The following is a 19,536-nucleotide window of genomic DNA, read 5'->3' as shown; positions in this document are numbered from 1 at the left end:
ATCCTCCATACTACTTTCTTGTTCCGCTAAATCTATTCTCCACACATTCTCTAGAGCCCTGGTGGCACAGTGGTTAAGAGCTCGGCTGCTGACCAAAAGGTCGGCAGTTCAAATCCACCAGCTGCTCCTTGGAAACCCTGTGGAACGGTTCTGCTCTGTCCTATAGGGTCGCCAAGAGTCAGAATTGACTCAACAGCCATGGGATCCAGTCACATTACTTACTTCCGGTGGATTCCCCTTGCACTTTAAATAAGTTCCCAACTCTTTGATCTGGCTGACAAGACCCTTGTTGAAGTAGCCCTGCCCACCTCTCCAGTCTGATTTCATACCACTAGCTCCCTGTTTACCTTCGCCCCACCACATTTCCCTTCTTTCCTTTCCTTGAGTGTGTCAATCTCATTCCCACCTCAGGGCTTTGCACCAGTTTTTCCTTCTGCTTGGAACACAATCTCCCCTACCACCACACAACACAGATTTCTCTTTCTTGTCTTGGTTTTCTACTCACAAAAGATTCTCTGGTCACTGCCCTCAAAGCATAAGATAATGTTAGAAATTACTTTGTTCATTCAGTTGCAATAGATAGACCATAGCCTATCTCCCATACCAGAATGTAAGCACCAGGAATGCAGAAACATTGTCTGTCTTGTTCTCTGCTTTATTACAGAGCCTGGCACACAATATGTGCTCAGTAAAACTTTGTTGAATAAACGAATGAACCTACTCTTTCTAACAGAACTGTTATCAGATGTGCCATGAGTTAGTTTGCCGACGAGAGTCTCCTGCAGCTAGCTATCCTCATGCCTGTTTCAGGTCTTGCCTACCATATACCTACTTACCAGTCAACCAGTCCTTCCACAGGCCCTCTGGTCCTCCCCGAGGGGCAGCCACTGCGGCAGCTTCAACTCTTGCTGCAGGAGAGTTGCTCCGCCAACACTCAGCTCCCTGGATTTTTCAGATTCTACTTCCTTAATAACCCGTTTGCCTTCACTCAACAACTTCTAAGCCATTAGTCCTTCTCCATGCCCTGCTCTTCTAGAATCTTTTCTGTGACATCAGTTGCTATGCACCAGAATATTCTGAAACAATGAGAAGACTGTCATCATTACATTTGTATTAGTTTTCCATTGCTGTTGTAACCACTTGCCAAAAACTTAGACTATAAACTTAGTGACTTAAACAACACAAATTTACGATCTTAGAGTTCTGGAGGTCAGAGTCTGACACAGATCTCACCAGGCTAAAACCAAGGTGTCCACAGGGTTGTGTTCCCTTCTGGAGGTTCTAGGGGAGAATCCACTTCCTTGCTCATTCAGGTTGCTACAGAATTTGGTTCCTTGCAGTTGAAGGACTGAGGTCTCCCCATTTCATTGCTGGCTGTCAGCCAAGGGCCATTTCTACCTTCTAGTGGTTGTCTGCATTCCTTGGCTTGTGCCTTCCTTCCTCCATTTTCAAAGCCATCAAGGCCAGGTCAAAAGCCTCTCACGCTTGGTTACAGAGTTACAATACAATTGCAGGGCTTCATGTTTACTTGACATCATCAACTCTATTTCCTAACTTCCTGGGACAATGTTGACTAAAAGTATTCTAGGACAAGCTGTGCAAACATTCTTAGCAAACATCTTTTAACAAACAACTCCCAGTATTTGCTGAAGTTTTGACCCTTGCTCCTTTCTGTGTTACAAACAGTTAAACTTTTATAAGAGGCTGAATGAGGTCTTTTCAGCAAAAGCAGAAGCTTCTAGGGCAGGCTGCAGTTTGATTCAAAATGGAATTTAACTTAGATCTGAGCCAGCCACCTTAGATCATGCTAAGCACCCCAATTTTAAGGTCCACATACACATAACTTTAATCACATTTACAAAGCCCATTTTGCCACATGAAGCCCCTTTTTCTATATAATCACAGGTTCCTGGCATTAGGGCATAGACATTATTGGGGGTCACTATACTGCTCACCACAGCATTCTTTGGGCCCTCACAGGCCCACTTCCTGTATGGAACAGTGGGGAAAGCCCTTATTTATCTTCTCTGCTCGTGATGGGGTCATGGGCAAGAACTTCTTCTCTTGCGCCTGGACAACCTTATTTGTGGTATGAGGGCATCAGGTTTGGTTACTCTTAAGATTTCTTCTAGCTTCAAAAGGTTAAGAGATGTTGAGATGATTGAGAATAAAATTGGCCTTTTGATAGCACAGTAGAAGTCCTCTGGCTGATTCAATTAGGACTGGTAATTAGTTGATTAATTGAAACTCTGATAAAGTGGGAAATCATTAAAAAATGCACCCATATCATAAACACTGAAACTTAAACCCATAAATGCACATTTGCTCAATAGTCTTTAGTGATGGCCTTTTCTTAAATATGGGGACTGGCTAGACTAAGGCCTAAACTTTTTCGTGTGTGACCTTTATACTGTACTAGGAGCCCTGGTGGCACAACCATTAAGCACTTGGCTGTCAACCAAAAGGTTGGTGGTTCAAACCCACCCGTGGCTCTGTGGGAGAAAGACTTGGAAATCTGCTCCCTTAAAGATTACAGCCTAGAAAACCCTATGGGACAGTTCTATTCTGTCAGATGGGGTCACAATGAGTTAAAATTGACTCAATAGCGCCTAACACCAACAATACTGTGCTATATTCTGTTCCTAGTTTATCTTTAAAGTAGTACAAAAACTTAAAGACCCAGGCAAAGAAATGTCACTGAGGAATCCTCCTAGACTGCCAAGATTTTTCTAAATTTTCTTAGTTATTTTGACCACACTTATTCCTACGGTGAAATGCTTTAGTAATTTGCCTTTATCAAGTCTTTCAAAGTACTCAAGTTATTTTTGACTATTACCTTAAGCTAGAGTGATCAACTTATCACCTCTGGGTGGGTTTGAACCACCTAGTAGTCAAGTGTTTAACCATTTATCGCCCCCAGAGACTCCGTTCCGTAACTCTATACACTTTCAAATAGCTTTTTGAAGATAATCTCAGATTGCAATAGTCCTGCTTCAGGTAATTATTAGTTTAAAGGCAAGGCCATCCCTTGTTATTGTATCTTTACACTCCACCATATTTAAAAGTGTCTGACTTACAGAGATCACTCACTAGTGAAGTGAAGTGTCCAATATCCTTTACTTGAGATTGTACACAACCACTTGAAAATACAGCGAACTTTGCAGAGTTGCCATTAGGTTGATCAGGCTACAGAAAGGCTTCCCCTACCTCTGGCGGAAGGCTTTCTCTCTCTTTTGGCTCTAGGGGACAGTCCTTGCCTCTTTTCAGCTTCTGTTCCTTGCCTCCTTAGTGATCTTCCTGTGGCATGGAATCTGTCTTAACCCATGGTGCTTTCTTCTCTATGACTAATTTGCTCTTTTCATATCTCAGCTGTTAATGGTGTGAAACACACCCTACACTGATATGGTTCATTAACATAACAAAGAAAGTCCTGTTCCCAAATGGGATTATATCCACAGGTATAGGGATTAGGATTTACAACACATTTTCCAGGGACACAAGTCAACCCATAACAATTACCTATTCAAAAAATGAAATGAAGTATTTTAAAAGGTTTCCATGGCACAGAAAGAAGTAGACTAACTGCTCTCATACTGGAAGTTTCCCATACGTATGTACACACACACACACACACACACACACACACACACACACACACACACACACAATGCCCCCACCCATTTTTAAGCAACTTTGCATCATGACTCTAATTAAAACTTTCTAGAAATAATTTATTTTCAAAATTAGGAAAAAGTGCTTAGACCTGCCCAAACAATCAAATGATCCACCTGACAAGTTAGACAATGATTGTGGCCGGACCCTACCCCCGCCCCCGCCCCCGCCCCTGCGCCTATCAAACCACGACATCCTACTTGTATGTTTTTCCATAGTCACTCAATCATTAAAAGACCCTTTATTAAGCACAGACTACCTACTGGGTGCACAGTGGGCTCCAGCGAGGAACCAGACACAGTCTCTGCCCTTCAAGAAACTGCAGGGCTCATAGGGAGACAACCACGAAAAACAAGATGGAGTCAGCTGACGGCACAGGGAGGGAAAGCTCCCTTCGCAGGAAACTAACCGAACCAGCCTCAAGGCTGTGAGCCTGAACTCTAGTGTTAAGGGCTAGGATTGTGCCACTTGTTCCGTGTGGAAAACTGTCTTGCATCTCAGGGACAAATTCATCCCTCTCATTACAGGGACCGCTCTCAACCTCTGTGAGGGGGAGCTTCTAGCCTTCCCTCCGTTGCGGGAACTGCCCAGATTTTCCACCTGGACACCCACCTCGCTCTTTCCTGTGGTCTGCAGGGAGCTCGAGCCATTGCTCCCTGGTGGCGCACATGACCAGGCCTAAACCAATCACCACATTGTATTTTCCTGGGCATAGGGATTGGTTCAGGCATGATGAAATGACCTAAGCTGGACCAATCAAAGAGAAGATTAGATTTTGATAGCAACTACTATAAAAGAAGCGTACCCCAGTGACCTGGAACCTCCAAGTAAGGAACTAGAGCTTTTGAGACCGTTGTGTCACCAGGAACGTCAAGTCTGCAGCTGCCAGATGTCACCGTGACAAGCCAGAGAATGAAGCTGTCTCTGCAGCAGGAAGAGCTAAGAGGCAAAGATAAACTGAGCCCTGGTAACATGGTTTTACCTCTGGATCTGGCGGTGTATGAAGCCAGCCCTATCCCTAGGCTATTCTGTCTCTCTTTGCTTCAGCCAGTTTGAGTTGTTTTAAGATCCCTGGCCCATTCACTCTGAGGAAAGCACAGGACTCTGGAGCTTCGCTAATAAGACAACCCGTTAGGACCATCCTTGTTGTCCTTAATTCCCATGAGAGACCAGAGGGTTCTTTGTGTTTATCTTTCTTTAAAAGCTCCTTATTCTGGTGTATCAATATTGCATTTCATTCCTCTTTCAGCTGACATTTAGGGGAGCCACATAACCTTGGTTGCCTTTTAACTTATCCTAAAATAGAAGGCACTTGGATCACTATTGATTTACCTGATGTTCTTCACACACAAAATTCATTCCAAAATCCAGATTGCAATTTATGTCATCTTGAGTTATCCCAACACATGCCTCTGCCATGGCCTTGGGCTGGTGGAGTAAGTGTGTCTTTATCATGGGGAACCCACATTCCTGTTGCCAGGAGACCTCTACCTTCCAGGAGATGAGTGGCACCAGTCATCTCTGTTGCTGGCTTTCCAGGGGGAATTCTGCATTTGGGTCCTGTGGTCCCTGGAAGCTCTGATGGCATATGGCCCCCCTGGGAATGATGGGTCTACTTCTGTTCCTCATTGACCATAACCTAAACCTAACTTGCAAGAGAAGAGGAAGTTGTGGCCTTAGGAATCAACATCATGTGTGCTTCTTATAATCTGGACATTTTGTATGTGTTGGGGATGGAGGAAATGTCTTTGTTCTGAGGAATGTACACTGCTGAAAGACTTCTCTCTGCAGTCCCGGAGCCCCAATTCCCACAAGGTCTTGAGCCACCCAGGCCTGCCTAACACTCCAGGAGGAACCCTCTTTAAAACATCTACCTCAAGCCGGTCCCGGACAGGCGCTCCCTGCTTACCGCTCTCTGCCCCTTGAGCTCTCTGGAAGCCAGAGAAGTTGTTAATGTGGTCCCATCTCCCACTTTTGCGTGGTACAACTGTCATTCAATGGGCTGATATGGGTATGGGAGAGTATCTCCCTTGGCTTTCTCTGAGAGGACCCTTTCCCTGTTTGGGGGCTTGGAAGGGCCTTGGGCTGGACCTCATTCTTGACAAAAACCTGGCTCTCTCAGCCTCAGGGATCTTTCAGAGAACTCAGATGTAGGTGAGGCACAAGAGAAGGGACAGTGCAAAGACAGCTCCAGGTTCTGGAGACTGGTTGACAGAGACCCAAGGTGCTCTTTACAGAAACAGGTTAATCAAGAAACATCCCATCTGCAGAAACTCCCATGTATGAAAAGCCATACTATCAGAAAAGAAACCCTGCCCCCCAACCCCCATCCGCTACAGTAGACTGTTTGCAAAAACAGCCATGATTCTACTGTCTTCTCTGTATCAATGTCTTCTTTGCACTGTGACTTTTAGCTTTTCTCTTTAAGGAATGGAGTCTATTTCTTCATCCCTTGAATCTGGGTTAGCCTTGTGTCTTGTTTTGACCAATACAATGAAGAGGAATAATGGTGTGCCAGTGCTAAGGCTGGGCCTCAAGATGCATTGCAGCTTCTGCTCACTCTGAACCCTGCCACAACCATGTGTACAATCCTGGCCACATCTTCCAGGGGATGAGTGGAACCAGTTACCCCTGTTGCCCCAGTGGACATCCAGTCCACTGCCAGACATGTATATGAGGCCACTCTAGACTGGCCCCTAGCTGACCATAGATGCAAAAGCAATAACAGCCAAGATCAACCAAGTCCAGTCAGGATAAACAGAACTTTCCAGTTGACCCATGGTCTTGTGAGCAATAAGCTACTAAGTTTTTTTTTGGTGGGGGGGAGTGTAGAGTCATAGTGGGGAGTGGCTTATTACACAGCAATAAATAACTGACAAAGCCCTCAGCCTTGTGCTCCAGGTCTCCAGGCAACAATCTGTCTGGGCCCATGGCATATTGGCCATCTGCTCCAGATTCCTATCAACAAACCACCCTATTAACTGCTTTTGTAGAATTGACTGGTCAAGCTGACATCGCAATCGCAAAACCTCCAGCAAGGGTGTAATTCCCAAAGGGATGGGAATTTCCTTTTCTCCCTGATATGATATTTACCTTACAGAAACATTGACCAGGAAGCCCTCATGATAAGGTACCTCCTTCAGGCAAAGGCACCAAAGAGCTTGCTGTCCCCTCATTTCCCCTGTTATTAAATCATTGGGTACAGCTTGATGGAATGGGTTTTAGGTTACACTGGCTGTGTGCACTGGGGAAACTGGTTGGAATTCGCTCTTTCTTGGGCAATGATTAATGGTTCTGTGCAGCGTTCATTCACCTGCAAATATTTATTAGGCCCTACTATGTACTGGAAACCGTGGTGGTATAGTGGTTAAGAGCTACGGCTGCTAACCGAAAGGTTGGCAGTTTGAATCCACCAGGCGCTTCTTGGAAACCGTATAGGGCAGTTCTACTCTGTCCTGTAGGGTCACTATGAGTCGGAATCTACTCAATGGCAGGGGGTTTGGTTTTGGTTTCTTGTACTATGTACTAGAAACCCTATGGAGCAGTTCTACTCTGTCCTATAGGGTTGCTACGAGTCAGAATAAACTTGATGGCAATGAGCTTGGTTTTTGGTCTTGGACTATGTACTAGGGTCCCTGGGTGGCACAAATGATTAGTGCTCAACTTCTACCCTAAAGATTGGTGGTTCTCCCTGAGAGTATGGCCTCTGGACACCCTTTTAACTCAGTACTGAAGTCACTCCTGAGGTTCACCCTTCAGCCAAAGATTAGGCAGGCCCATAAAACAAAACAAGACTAACTGGGCACATCAGCTCAGGGGCAGGAACAAGAAGGCAGGAGGGAACAGGAAAGCTGGTGACAGGGAACCCAAGGTCGAGAAGGGGACAGCGTTGACATGTCATGGGGGTAGCAACCAATGTCACAAAACAATATGTGTATTAATTGTTTAGTGAGAAACTAATTTGCTCTGTAAACCTTCATCTAAAGTACAATTAAAAAAGAAAAAAGGTTGGTGGTTCAAACCCATCCAGTGGCACCACGGAAAGAAGTCCTGGCAATCTGCTTCTATGAAGATTATAGCCAAGAAAGCCTTATGGAGAAGTTCTATTCTGTAACACATGAGATTGCCATGGGCTGAAATCGACTTGGTGGAAGTGGGTTGGTTTGTTTGTCTGTCTTGGGAGAGATCACTATGTGCAAGTAAAATTTTGCTGAAGATCATTCAAAGACAGCCGCAGCAGTGTATTGACAAGGAACTACCAGAAATTCAAGCCAGATTCAGAAGAGGACATGGAACCAGGGATATCATAGCTCGTGTCAGATGGATCCTGGCTGGAAACAGAGAATACCAGAAAGATGTTTACCTATGTTTTATTGACTATACAAAGGCATTCGACTGTGTGGATCATAACAAATTATGGATAACATTGTGAAGAATGGCAATTCCAGAACACTTAATTGTGCTCATAAGGAACCTGTACATAGATCAAGGACAGTTATTCAAACAGAACAAGGGAATACTGCGTGGTTTAAAGTCAGGAAAGGTGCACATCAGGGTTGTATCCTTTCTCCATACTTATTCAACCTGCTTGTTGAGCAAATAATCCAAGAAGCTGGACTATATGAAGAATGGGGCAGCAGGATTGGACGAAGAATCATTAACAGCCTGCTTTATGCAGATGACACATCCTTGCTTGCTGAAAGCGAAGAGGACTTGAAGCACTTACTGATGAAGGTCAAAGACCACAGCCTTCAGTATGGATCATACCTCAACATAAAGAAAACAAAAATCCTCACAACTGGACCAATAAACAACATCATGATAAACAGAGAAAAGACTGACGTTGTCAAGGATTTTATTTTGCTTGTATCCATGGAAACAGCAGTCAAGAAATCAAAATATGTATTGCACTGGGCAATCTACTCCAAAAGACCTCTTTAAAGTGTTGAAAAGTAAGGATGTCACCTTGAGGACTAAGGTACTCCTGACCCAAGCCATGGTGTTTTCAGTCGCCTCATATGCATGCGAAAGCCGGACAATGAATAAGGAAGACCAAAGAATTGATGCCTTTGAATTGTGGTGTTGGCAAAGAATATTGAATATACCATGGACTGTCAAAAGAATGAACAAATCTGTCTTGGAAGAAGTACAACCAGAGTGCTCCTTAGAAGCAAGGAGGGCAAAACTATGTCTCACATACTTTGGACATATTATCAGGAGGGATCGATTCCTGGAGACGGACATCATGCTTGATAAAGTAGAGGGTCAGCAAAAGGGAGGAAGACCCTCAGCAAGATGGATGGACGCAGTGGCTACAACAATGGGCTCAAGCACAACAACGATTGTGAGGGTGGCACAGAGCCAGTCAGTGTTTCGTTCTGTTGTACACAGGGTCCCTATGGGTCAGAAATGACTCAACGGCACCTAACAGCAAAAACACCATGTGCCAGAAACTAGGCCAAGTCCTGGGGACACCAAGATGAGATCATAGCATGATGGGATATTTAAGCAGGTTAAAAAATAATAATAACTGACAGCACTCTAATAAATGCTCTAGTAGAAGTCTATTTGATGTTCTGGGGGAGGGGCAAAGACAGCCCTAACTTTGCATGGAGTAGAGTGGGATGGGGCAAGGAAGGCTGCACTGAGGAAGAAATTTGGAAGCTGAGTCTTGGAGAATGGGTAAGTGGGTCCTCTCAAGATGGGGGGAGTGTGCTTGAGATCAGCCTCTCTTCAACCTCTTCTTGTTTCTATCTCCTACCCACCAGCACCACCATGCTCAAGTGCTTTTTGAAATATTGAAACTTCTACCTCCTCTAAAATAGTAGCTAGCATTTCTTGAGTCCTGGTAATGTGTCAGGCACTGGAACAAAGGAAATAAATAACATGAACTAGGGAACATGAACTAGGTCATTTACACCCTTTAAGTTCATAAAAGAAGCATGGGGACATTGTCAATATTCCAGGAGTCTACATGAGTGGCTCTTCAAATCTGAGATTATGGATTTTACCATTTGGGACATTTCTGTCCCATTTGGGATCAAAAATATAACCAACATATTAGGCTTTTCCATTGCAAGTAATAGGAAATCAGTGCAAACTAGCTTAAGAGAAAAATGATTTGGTTTAGTCCAAAATAGATCTAGCTTCAGGTGTGAGTGGATCCAAGGATTCAAACGTCATGAGAAATCTGTTTGTCCATTTCTCTCTGCTTTCCTTCCAGGCAGCATTATTCTCAGGCATGTTCTCCCTAAGTGGGGGCACATTTGAACACCAGAGGACCCAGGCTGGCATCCCACTCTCATCGGCCAACCTGGGTTTTATGCCCCATAAACTGTTCACTGCTTTAGTTGGCCAAGTCTTGATCAAACAATGTTCACTGTAACTAGAAAATAATAATTCCAGAATTTGCTTTATTTGTTAGCAAATAAAAACTGCAACCCTGAAAATCTCAAAAGGATTCAGGATCACAAAGAATGGAAGGCTGTGATGAACTGTTTTCGTTGAGGAGACTAAAATTTCATCACAGCCAAAGGCAATGTATAAACCTGACTGGATTCTGGATTGAAACAAAAAATGGCTATAAAGGACATGTGTAGGACAACTGAGGACATTTGACTATGGACTGTGCGTTGGATGATGTAACTGAAATAAAGTTGATTTTCTTAGGAATGATAATGGTATTAAGGTTGGGAAGGCAATTGTCCTTGTTCTTGGGAGACTCAGACTGGAGTATTTAGGAGTAAAATGTCATGGTGTTTGCAGCCAACTTCCAGATGGTTTGGCAAAAGAGAAGTGTGTGTACATGTTGAGAGAAGGAGAGATATGGAACAAGAGTGGTAAGACGTTCACAGCCAACAAACTTACCCAAGGGACATAGAGGTGTTTGTTACACTGCTCTTTCAACAAGAAAAATGAGTTAATATTTTTAAGAGGCTAAAAAAAAGAACTGGGGTTTTAAAGTCAGTCCTTGCTCTACCACTTCCTAGCTATGTGAGCTTAAATACATGATTTATCCTCTCTTACTTCAAATTCTTCACCTATAAAATGGGGATAATAACAGAATCTGCCACATAGATTTTTTTGGGAGAGTTAATTCAATAAGACAAATATATGTAAAATGCTTAACACAATGCCTGGCACATAGTAGGTGCTGCCATTGTGTCAACTCCAACCCATGGCAACCTTATGTGCAACAGAACAAAATGTTACCCAGTCCTGCATCACCCTCACGATCACCAGCATGTTCAAGTCCGTTGTTGCAGCTACTTGCCATCTCAGGTTGTGCCATCCTTACTGTCTGTGAACATCTTACCACTCTTGTTCCAAATCTCTCCATTTCACCGAGGGTCTCCTACACCCTCGTTTGCCCTCTGCTTCGCCAAAAATGATGTCCTTCTTTAGAGATGGATCCTTCCTGATGACGGGCACAGAGCAAATGAGTCTGTCAGTGTTCTGTTGTTACCCATAAGGTTTTCATTAGCTGGTTTCCAAAAGTAGATCACTAGGTCCCCCTTCCTAGTCTGTCTTAGTTTGGAAGCTCCACTGAAACCTGACCACCATGAATGACTCTGCTGGTATTTGAAATACCAGTGACATGGCTTCCAGCATCACAGAAACATGTAAGCCTCCATAGTATGACAGACTGACAGATGGGTGGTGGGCTCAACAAATAGTAGCTTTTAAAATCAAAATAAGAAGAAGGAGGAGAAGGGAAAGATTAGATGGAGGAGGAGAAGGAGAAGAGAAAGATGAGGAGGAGGGCAGGAGGAAGAATGAGAAAAAGGAAGAAGAAGGAAGAGAAAAGAGGGGGAAAGAAGTTGGTTCCCTTCCCCCTCTCCAGCCAGTGGCATTCCATAACACCAGTGCATATGACACAATTTGATCAGGGAAAGAAAAAATAAAAAAAGAGGACAATGCTGCCAGGCAAAGTTTCCTATAGGTGGGAAAATCTATTTGGGGAAATGTTTTTTTCTCAAAGCTCTCAAGGTAAGTCAACTAATATCCTAAATTATAAAGGCAAAACATTTAACAAAGCCTTAAATAAATGCAGCTCAATCGCCACAACACCCAGCTCCCAAATCCCAGAGGGCAGCGTACCACCAGCCATGGGACCACTGGTTGCTTGTCCTCCCCTTCCCAGGTCTGGTGACAAAGGGAAGTCATCAATCATTAACCTCCTTGGTCCCAAGTCCACCAGCACAGCTTAGGGGACCCCTCCTCTCACAAACCCGAATATACATGGAAGTTCCCTTTAGCTTCAGAATGCAGAATGTATTCACAAGAGGACCTTGCCAGGTGTTCCACCACTTTGGTTCTTTAGGGGTCATTTGTCAACCAAAATTCGAAAGTGAGATAGATTTGGATGGTTCAAGTACCAAGTCCCTTAAAGGATCCAGGAGCTCTCAACTGGGTGATATGGGACCAACCCTGAACCTCTGAGTCAGGCTTGCCGTCATGGAGATATGCCTTTCAGTTCTCCCCACCCCTAGCTGGACTTCTCCTAAGTCTTCTCTGACAGACGGATCTCCATCTGCTCTGCAGACATCACCAGATACCATGATCTACGACTACATTTGTATCTGTGTCAATATCTGCATCTATATCTGTACAATGTCTGCAAAAATGCTGAGAGCTGAGAAAAGATGCTGGCTGGCCAATCCTGCAGATACTCAGAAATATCTGAGGTCTCTTTGAAATGATCTAGTTTACCTGTTTTCAGAAGTGTTTCTTGCCATGTACACTTTGATGAAAAGCAATCTCATGCAGAAATCCTCACAGCCTACCCCTCCTTCATTGGTGGCCTATAGAGGCCATGGTGAGGTTTGAGGATGAAGCATTCAGTTTTGTACATCATTCAAACATGAGCAAGACAGTATAACAAGATCAGAAGCAGAACTCAGGGTGTCTTAGTTTCCTAGTGCTTCCGTAATAGAAATACCACAAGGGGGTGGTTTTAATGAACCAAAATTTATTTTCCTACAGTTCTGAAAACCAGAAGTCCAAATCAGGATCTGTTGGCTCCTTGTAGGTAGTCCAAGACATTCCTTGGTTACTTTACTTGTAGACAATCCTTGCATGGTGTCTGTCTTCCCCATGGGTGTGTCTCTGTGTCCATTCTGCTCTTTTTGTAACTCAGAAGTGATTAAATTTAGAGCCCATCCTACTGGGGTATGATCTAATTAACATAACAAAGAAAACCCTATTTCCAGAAATACTGGATACAGGCATAGAGGTTAGGATTTCAACAAACATTTTGGGGAGACACAATTCAATCCATAACACAGTGCTTCTGAATCCCAAGAAGGAAGGACTGGGAAATATACTGTTGGTCACACACTCAAAGCAACTTCTCTCTAAAAGAACCCAAACATTGTTTAGGCGTTGGGCAGAGACCTCTTAATTTCAAAGAAGGTGGAATCTGTCCCTAGCTTATGGGAGAGTGTGTGATCCAGTTCTGCTAGTACAACGTAAGGGAAAATATGCCAGGGAAGGGGCTTCTGGAATGATTTCTTCCTTGATAAGAGAGAGAGGCAAGGGAGGAGAGAGTCTTTGTCCTGGGCTACCCTGCTTCCCCTCTTTGAACTCAGCTGTGCTGAACATGATGATTGAAGTTGCTGCTGCCATCTTTTGACATGAGGGATCCTAGATAAAGGCATTCACACCAATTCAGAGCCTGACATGACTGAGCCCTCAATCACTATCAGCAGCCACAACCACCAGACTTCTTCTTATACAAAAATAAGAAAACTTTCTTGAGTCCCTTTAGTCACGAATTGTTACTTGGTGCTGAAAGCATCCCTAACTGATTCAAGGGATTCGTGTAAATCTGACCCACGTTTATTTTCACAGTCTAACTGTTTTTAGCTTTTGTGTTGCTTGCCTAGTTTAAAAATACTCAACTTCATCTAAAACGGCATCGGAAAGAAAACAGCCCTGCTTTTGTGTATTCATTGAACGGTTGTCTGAAGCAAGGTTAAAGAGGGTGGGAAGTGGAGGTGTTTTCTTTTACAAACACTCTTCTTGCTACCACATCAGGACAAAGCCTCCCTGAGCTACCCACAATGCCCTTAAATGGAAGGAGAAAGACATCAGGCTGTGCCGAGAGAAACACTGTGCAGGAAGCAGGCAGCGGATCCATCACAACCCACAAGCACAGGGATGGTGGGACACAAAACACCACTCTTGATCCCGGGAAGCTTTGGAGCCCACATCACAAAGGGGGTGAGAAAAACCAGCAGGAACCACCCCACACCGAAGGGCCCTCCGTGAAGAAAGAAGGCTAAAAAGCAGGAAGATGTCGGATTCAGAAAAGAGACGGAATTGCCTCAAACATATGTGGTTGTGGTGGGATGTCCAACATCCAGGCTTGGCCAAGATTGAGGGGTTTCATGGGACACAGAGCTTCCAATGTTAAAACCTGGCGAGTCCCAGTTGTGGATCCTCTAAAAGGGAGTTAAATGAATGCATGAGATACACACGAGAGACAGGCCCCAGCTCCCCACTCAAACCCACCCCTACCGTGGAACAAGCTTAGCCTATGGTTTGGAGGATTCAGGCTGATTTGTCTCCAGTCACTGCATAGGTTCTGAGTGAACAGAAGGCAACAAATACATGAATGAGTCCAACTGGGTAATTACTCATATTTACATGACAGTTCCATTTCCAACACAATTGTTTTCCATTGATTAAGGTATAAATTCAATCAATTGACAAACACTAGTGAATCCGTTGCCTCCCTATACTAGGCCCATTGGGGCAAAGGAAGCACATGTGAGGCCATGAATCAAAAAATCACATTCACATATATTTAATCCTCATACCTTCCTGCCTGAAGGAACTTGCTGTCCATTTGAAGAGGTGATGTGAGCACAGGAAAAATGAGAAACCATTCAGAAGTGTGTGCCCAATGCCAAAGAAGAAGGGCCCACGGGAAGTGCCATAGAGAAGCCTTGTGGTGCTGAGATGGTGATAACTTTTCCAGGTCCCAGGTACATGGTTTATGCGGTCATCTCACTTTACACTCCCGACGTCCTGACAACTGGGTACTCTTACCACCCCTGCTTTGCAGAGAGGGTACCTGTTTTAGTTATTTAGCACTGCTATTTTTTTTATAATAGAAATACCACAAGTGGATGGCTTTAACAAACACAAATTTATTCTCTCACCGTCCAGGAGGCTGGAAGTTCGAATTCAGGGTGCCAGCTCCAGGGGAAGGCTTTCTCTCTCTGTAAACTCTGGGGGAAATCCTTGCCATCAATCGTCCCCTGGTCTAGGAAGTTCTCAGCACAGGGACCTCAAAGCCCAAAGGACGTACTCCAGTCCCTGTGTTTTTTTCTTGGTGGTATGAGGTCCCTCCCCTCTCTGCTTCGTTCTCTCTTTTATGTATCAAAAGAGATTGACTCAAAATACAACCTAATCCAGTAGATTGAATCCTGCCTCTTTAGAGTAACTGCCTCTAATCCTGCCTCATTAACATCATAAAGCAAAACCCAGTGCCTTGGAGTCAGGTTAGGATTTACAACACATAAGATAATCACACCAGATCAAAAATGGTGGACAACAACACAATACTGGGAATCATGGCCTAGCCAAGTTGACACATTTTTAGGGAACACAATTCAATCCACAAGAGTACCTAATATTTGTAGGATCTAGGTAACCTGCCCAAGGCCATACAAGTAGAAAGTGATGAAGCCACGTCTGTCTGACTTCAGAGGCCATCCTCTTAAACCCACATGCTGCTGCCTCTTGTGCTCCAAGGACAGAAGATCCAACTCTGCTTCTCAATACCTGTGTGACCTCAGACAAGATACTTCACTCCTCCAAGTTTATTTCTCCATGTGCAAAATGGGGATAGAAGTAGCGCTGACCTCACAGGTTGTGTAGAAAATTTCTGGGCCACAATGAGCTCTCCGTGGCTGGCATCAACAAGGAGAAGAAATGTCAGGAGAGCTGTGTGGAGGTGGGTGATCGGGCCAGAGTGGCAGGTGAGGAGGAGCTAGCAGACAGAGACCCAAGGCTGAGAGGGTCAGCCTGGTGGTTCTCAACCCTGGCTGCTCATCAGAATCACCTGGGGAGTCACACTCCAAATCAGGAAAACCTGAGCATCTAGGAGTGGGACCCAGGCATCAGCATTTCTACCATCCTCGAGGAGACTGCAATGCGCAGCCAGGGTTGAAAGCCACTGGCCTAGCCCTTTGCTATTAATGAACCTTGGAGGTGCACTCACATCACTTGGGAGCTTGTTAGAAATGCAGAACCTCTGTAGCTCAACTGGCATAACAGTTTACAAAGAAAATGTTCTACATTCTACTTTGGTGAGTGGCATTTGGGGTCTTAAAAGCCTGTGAGCAGCCATCTAGGATACTCCCCTAGTCTCACCCCCTTTGGGAGTAAGGAAGAATGAAGGAAACTAAAGATACAAGGGAAAGAGTAGTCCAGAGGACTGGTGGACCACATCTACCACTACTGACGGCTCTGACAGGGATCACAATAGAGAGCTCGAGGCAAAGCTGGAGAAAAACGCAGAACAAAATTCTGACTCAAAAAGAAAGACCACAGACTTGCTGGCCTGACAGAGACTGGAGAAACCTGAGAGTATGGCCCCCAGATACCCTTTCAGCTCAGTAATGAAATCACTCCCGAGGTTCACCCTTCAGCCAAAGATCGGACAGGCCCATAAAACAGAACAAGACTGAAGGGGTGCACCAGCCCTGGAGCAGTGACTGGAAGGCAGAAGGGGACGGGAAAACTGGTAATAGGGAACCCAAGGTTGAGAATGGAAAGCGTTGGCATGTCGTGGGGTTGTTAATTGATGTCATAAAACAATATGTGTACTAACTGTTTAATAAGAAACTAGTTCTGTAAACCTTCATCTAAAGTACAAAAAAGAAAAAAAATCATATATGGACCACCCAAAAAAGAAAAAAAAAAAAAGAAGGTAGACCCTCAGGCCCCACCCCAGACCAGCTGAATGGGAATCTGCATTTTAACAAGATCCCGAGAGGGAGATTCATGCTTGTACACATTAAAGTCTGAGCATCACTGAGCTAGCCTGTGGATCATACAGATGAGAAAAGTAAGCAAAATGCCAAGCAGGCTTTGAACTTGATTAAAATCCAAAGTGCAAGTTGGAGGGGGAAATGAGGGGCAACGATTTATAACTATTGCTCACAGCTAATCTCGTATGACAAATGCAGAAGGCGAGAGCCGTCTCAGTAGTGTTTAAAGTTCGATGATTCTCTGATTGTGGACGCTCAGGAAGTCAGGGATTCTGCCGGCTGGCCAATGTTTGTTCCCCCGCCCCTGTATCGGCTGGAGAACCAACATTATCTGGTGTCAACAATGTACACACTGGGCCCTAACCTGGAATTCTCTGAAAAATATCAGCCTGAATGAGGCCTGGAAATCGTTACAAGGCAATAATTCCCAAAGGGCCTTTCCTCACCCAGAATGAGGAGCTCTCTACCCCTGGGCAAACAGAGGCTGCTGAGGCAGGCTCTGAGGAGAGCAGGTGGCAGCCAGCTCCGCAATGGGGGAATAAGCTTGCTTTCTGTGAATGAAGCCAAAGGCTGAATAATACATTCAGAGCTTTATGGGCTCTTAGAGCAGCGGTTCTCAAACCTATATGCCTCAGAAGCCCCAGGAGGCCTTGTTAAAACACAGATGGCTGGGGCCTCCCCCAGAGTTTCTGATTCAGCAAAGCTGGGGGTATGCCCAACAAGATTCCCACCTGCTACCGATTCTGCTGGTCCAGGGACTCACACCCTAAGAACCACACCTGAAGAGAAGCTGCTGGGATTTGACAAGTAAGGGACACCTTCTCCGCTCCCCTGAGAAAGACTGAAGTTGGATGAGAGAGGGAGAGGGGAGGGGACAAGAAGGAACATGCCCCTACTCTCGTGCTGTGCATTTCTATGTGTGTCCTCTCATTTAACAGTCATGCAAAGTAAGTTTAAATATGTGTTGAATCACGCATGTAACTTATGATCACTTTAAAACAAATCAGAAAATACAAATAAGCAAAAACAGAAAATATTGAATTAAAAATTACTCAAAATTCCTGCTGGGCTGAGGGCTGTGGAGGCCATGGTCTCAGGGAACATCTAGTTCAATTGTCATAACATAGTTTATAAAGAAAATGTTCTACATTCTACTCCGGTGAGTAGTGTCTGGGGTCTTAAAAACCTGTGAGTGACCATCTAATATACTCCACTGGTCTCACCACTTCGGGAGCAAGGAAGAATGAAGAAAACTGAAGATACAAGGGAAAGATTAGTCCAAAGGACTATTGGACCACATCTACCACAGCCTCCACCAGACTGAGTCCAGTACAACTAGATGGTGCCCGGCTACCACCACCAACTGCTCTGACAGGGATCTCAATAGAGGGTCCCAGACAGAGCTGGAGAAAAATGTAGAACAAAATTCTAACTCAAAAAGAAAGACCAGACTTGCTGGCCCGACAGAGACTGGAGAAACCCTGAGAGTATGGCTCTCGGACACGCTTTCAGCTCAGCAATGAAGTCACTGCTGAGGTTCACCCTTCAGCCAAAGACTGGACAGGCCCATAAATCAAAACAAGACTAAAGGGGCACACCAGCCCAGGGGCGAGGACTGGAAGGCAGGAGGGGACAGGAAATCTAGTAATAGGGAACCCAAGTTTGAGAAGGGAGAGTGTTAACATGTCGTAGGGCTGTAAACCAATGTTATAAAACAATATGTGTACTAACTGTTTAATGAGAAACTAGTTTGTTCTGTAAACCTTCATCTAAAGTACAATAAAAATAAATAAAGCACAATTAAAAAAAAATTACCCAAGTTTTCACGATTAGAGATAGACAGTAGAGCAGTAGGATCTTTTTTATTAATTTTGTTATTATTGTGCATTAGTGAAAGTTTACAGAGCAAACTAGGTTCCCATTGGATAGTTTGTACATAAAGTGATTGGGCCTCAAAGATATACATGTCATTTTTTTCAGACCACAGAATATTGATTTCCAGCATGCCAGAGCAGGGAGCGTAGGCTGCTAGCCAGGTCCCAGGGTTAGGTGAATCCCCTACAGCCCTCTGAGAAGGGCTGTGCCTTGCAGTGGAGAGCTTGGTCTCTGCAGCCAGGCAAACCTGAGATCAAATCCCAGGTTCTCTACTTGCTAACTCATACCACTACTGAGTGTCCATTTCCCCATCTGTCAACCCAAAAAACCTAACCTATTGTCATCAAGTCAATTCCAACTCATAGCGACCCCACAGGACAGAGAAGAACTGCCCCATAGGGTGTCCAAGGTTGTAAATCTTTACAGAAGTATACTGTTACATCTTTCTCCCAAGGAGCTCCTGGTAGGTTCGAACCACCAACTTTTCAGTTAGCAGCCTAGCACTTTAACCACTGCACCACCAGGGATTCTCCATCTGTCAAAGTGGGCGTATTAACATCTCTCCTGCAAAGCTTGTAAGAGAATTTGAGGGCTCCACCCTCTCTCTGCAGAGTCCCTCTCTCTGCAGAGGCCAGGCTCAGCTCTTTGTCATCCACTAAAGCAACTCCCTAAGAACCAGGGCCACCCCCACAAAAAAAAGCCTGTTGCCATAGAATGGATTTCAACTTTTAGCGACACTATGTGACAGAGACAAACTGCTCCATAGGGTTTTCTTGGCTGTAATCTTTACAGAAGCAGATGGCCAGGCCTCTGCAGTGCTGCTGGGTGGGTTCTAACTGTCAACCTTTAGGCTATCAGTGGAGCATGAACTGTTTGTGTCATCCAGGGCCCTACTACTAGGGTACCTACTAATTATTTTCAAAATCAGGAAGTAGAAAGAATCAAGCATGTACCATGCTCCTCCTGTACACACTGTAACTCAAGG

The 19,536-nt window shown here is 44.5% G+C and overlaps 1 protein-coding gene across 5 annotated transcripts in view; it reads right to left on the bottom strand.

The window, feature by feature from the left end:
* LYZL4 (lysozyme like 4) overlaps positions 1-19,536 on the bottom strand; it is a 140,858-nt gene that overhangs the window by 37,049 nt on the left and 84,273 nt on the right. The window contains exon 2 of one of the 5 annotated variants that reach the window (XM_064274748.1): positions 837-1,076. The exons of the other annotated variants lie outside the window; for them this stretch is intronic. The gene's annotated coding sequence lies outside the window, so the exon portion shown is untranslated. The remainder of the gene's footprint in view (positions 1-836; positions 1,077-19,536) is intronic. 5 annotated transcript variants of the gene reach the window in all.

Source organism: Loxodonta africana, chromosome 22 (assembly GCF_030014295.1).
Source record: "Loxodonta africana isolate mLoxAfr1 chromosome 22, mLoxAfr1.hap2, whole genome shotgun sequence".
Lineage (NCBI taxonomy): Eukaryota > Metazoa > Chordata > Mammalia > Proboscidea > Elephantidae > Loxodonta > Loxodonta africana.
The sequence above is the reverse complement of the archived record's forward strand: the minus strand, read 5'-3'. Positions and strand labels throughout refer to the sequence as shown.